We start from the raw sequence: 3,678 nt of genomic DNA, 5'->3' as shown, positions 1-3,678 counted from the left end.
ATTCATTCCAGATGACCCCATCTTGTACTTCAGTCTTTGAGGGGTCTCAACCTCTCAGACCACCACAATACCACCACATCAGGAGTGTTAGATTTGGAGGCAGACTAGGTGAATTACATGATCTCCAAAGTTGTCTCCATTTCTAAATCTCGGCTTCTAGGATAAGGGTGCTTCACTTTTCAGGAAGAAAGGACAATGGCCAGAGGGCTCTGGGGCTGTTATGGATGGGTGTCCTTTGGCTATGAGGGCATGAATGACACAATGGGATGTATGAGTCACTGAGTGCTCTGTATAGCCCTTCACACCCCTTCATGGTCAGTCAGCTGTGGCCTCCATGGGTGTTGCCAGGCCCACATCCTTCTTGTTTGCCTCTGTGCTGCTTCTCCCTGTATTCTCTCCCCTTTCCCTTTTAAAAAAAAATTGTTGACAGTCTTAATTTTTTGAATGAATGAATGCTAAAGCATTTATTAAGTACTTGCTAAGTGCAAAGCACTTCTAAGGGCTAGATATAGAAATACAAAAACAAGCTTATTTTCTTATGGGGGTGACAACACATAAGAGGGTGTGGCAGCTAAGGATGGACATTTGATTTGGAAGGTCACAAAGATGATGAGTGGAGCTAGAGGGGAGTACATCGACACACTTTCTAGTAGCGATGGCAGTATTGAGTATGGTTCCAGAGCTGGAAGAAGGGAATGAGGGAGTTAGGGTGGATTGCCAGGGTGTAAAGTGAAGCATGGAGGAATACAATGAGGCATTCACAATCAGAACAATGGGGCCACAAGACAGGAGTTCTAGAGCTAAAAAGATTTAATCCTCAGAGTATGGTTTCTGGCCCGGAGTTTAGAAGCTGGCAGGGCTGATGGCAAGATGGCCAGAGTGTTTTCCTCAACTTTCCCCACTGATCAAATCCACTCCTGAAGTCAGTCAATAAACACTTATTAAGTACCTTTTATGTGCCAGGCACTGTGTTAATCAGTGGGGATACAGAAAGAGACAAAGGACAGTCTTTGTCCTTGAGGAGTTCGGGGGTAGTAGGGGAAACAACAGGCAAACAAATTGAATTAACTCAGGGAAGGTACTAGAATTAAGGGGGTTGGGGTAGACTTCCAATAAAAGATGGGATTTAGTTGGAATTTAATGCCAGGGAAGTAGATAGGTGGAGTAGAGGAGGAAGAGCACAGGAGACAGCCAGAGAGTTTCTGGAGCTGACAGATGGAGGGTCTTGACTGTGGAACAGCCAGGAGGGGCCAGTATCACAGGATTGAAGAGTACATGGTGGAGAGTAAGGTGTAAGAAAACTGGAAAGGTAGAAGGGGGCTAGGTTACAAAAGGCTTTTATGCCACACACAGCCTTTCTTAGAGGCAATAGAAAGTCACTGGAGTTTATTGAGTAGGGGCGTGACATAGTCAGACCTGTACTTTAGCGTTTGTTTTGTTTTTGTTTTTTGTTAGGAAATGGGGTTAAGTGACTTGCCCAGGGTCACCCTGCAAGTAAGTGTTATGTGTCTGAGGTCGCATTTGAACTCGGATCCACCTGACTCCAAGGCCAGAGCTCTATCCACTTTGCCACCTAGCTGCCCCTAAACAAATGTTATATATTTTTTTTTTTTTTGGTGAGGCAATTGAGGGTTAAGTGATTTGCCCAGAGTCACACAGCTAGTGAGTGTTATGTGTCTGAGGCTAGATTTGAACTCAGGTCCTCCTGACTCCAGGGCCAGTGCTCTATTCACTGTGCCACCTAGCTGCCCCAGACCTGTACTTTAGGAAAATCACTTTGGCAGCTGAATGGAGAATTGATTGAGGCAGGCCAGCAGTAAGCTATTGTAGTTGTGATGGGGATCTGCGATAGAGAGGTGGCAGTGTTAGAAGAGAGAAGGGGGTGGTATTCAAGAAATAATGCAAAGGTGAAATCAGCAGGCCTTGGCAATAGATTGGATATGGAGGATGAGAGATGTTGAAGAGTCCAGAAGACTCCTAGGTTGGGAGCCTGAGGGACTGGGAGGATGGTGGTGCCCTCTACTGTAATAGGGAAGGTGGAATGGGTGGGGAGGAGGGTTTAGAGGGAAAGATAATGAGCTGTTTTAGACATATTGAGTTTAAGATGTCTGCTGGACATCCAGTTTGAGTTTTCTGAAAGGCAGCTGGAGATGTGAAATTGGAGGTCAGCAGAGAGATTGGGGAAGGAAAGGTGGATTTGAGAATCATCAGCATAGAGATGGTAATTAATTCCATGGGAGCTGATGAGATCCCCAAGTGAAGAGGTATAGAGGGAGAAGAGAAGACAGCCCAGGGCAGAACCCTGAGGGATACCCACAATTAGTCAGAGGGCATGATCTGGAAGAGGATCCAGCAAATGCAATGAAGGAATGGTCATATAGGAAGGAAGAGAACCAGGACAGAGTATCAAGGAGGGGAGGGTGATCAACTGTCAAAGGCTGCTGAGAAGTGGAGGAAAATGAAGCTTGAGAAACTGGCAATTAAGAGATCATTAGTAACTTCTGAGAAAGGTCCAGTCAAGTTCCATCTCCTCAATGAAACCTTCCCACACCACCTCAGGCCACACTCAGGCCTCCCTCAGTCCTGGTCTCCCTTCTATATTTCCATCATATTGACTAAATCATCCATTTGGCACTTGTCATGGGCTTCTTTTGTAGTCTTGCTTTTTATTACTTATTACTTTGCCTTTTGGTTTATGTATTATCTCAGCTTCCCTGTGGGCTCTTTAATGCCTTGAAATTTGGCCACTCATCTCTTGCACGCCTCACTTTAATCACTCCTCCTCATGAGCCGGTGAATAGAGCCAGAGGAAGTCACATAACGGACTTTACTGGGTATACTACAAATCTGTTTGTTTGTTGTTGTTCACTCGTTTTTCAGTCATGCCTGTCTCTTTGTGACCCCCTTTGGGGTTTTCTCAGCAAAGATACTGGAGTGGTTTGCCATTTCTTTCTCTAGCTCATTTTACAGATGAGCAAACGGGGTTAAGTGACTTGCTGGTCACACAGGTACGAAGTATCCAGAGCCAGATTTGAACTCACGAAGATGAGTCTTCCTGACTCGACAGAGGCCGGGCACTCTATCCACTACACCACCTAGCTGCCCATCAAATTTATGTTATCGAAACCCAACTAAGCCCTTACTATGGCAAAGCAATCCTTTTACTCCTCTCTAATTGCCTTCCTATCCTACTGCCCACAGAAGATATCCCAAACATTACCTTCTCTCTCACCTCCGGATTCTAACTTTTCTGAGAAAATTAACATCATTTGCTCCTTTTTCTCCATTTCTTATCTCAATAAGATCCCCTATTCTCTCAGATATTTCACCTTGTCTTTGACAAGGTGATCCTTCTCAAAAAGGCCAATCTCTCTCCCTATGACCTCGATCCCCTCCCCTCCCACCTCTTCCAGCACATTGCAACCGAATTTTCCCCTTCTCTCTAATCTTCAATCTTTCCTTATCTACTTATTCCTTCCCTTATGCCTACAAAAGTGGCTGTTACCCCAAATGCAAAAAACCTCAGCTAGCCTTTACCATCCCCCCAAGCCATCCCTTCGCCTTTTCTTAACCAAATTCCTAGAAAAAGTTGTCTATACTCATTGCCTATACTTTCCTTTCCTTTAACTCCCTCAACCCAAATCTTGTAATCTGGCTTCTGATCTAATCACTCAACAA

Source organism: Vombatus ursinus, unplaced genomic scaffold, assembly GCF_900497805.2.
Source record: "Vombatus ursinus unplaced genomic scaffold, bare-nosed wombat genome assembly UNPS02014867.1, whole genome shotgun sequence".
Lineage (NCBI taxonomy): Eukaryota > Metazoa > Chordata > Mammalia > Diprotodontia > Vombatidae > Vombatus > Vombatus ursinus.
Note: the sequence above shows the minus strand (reverse complement) of the source record.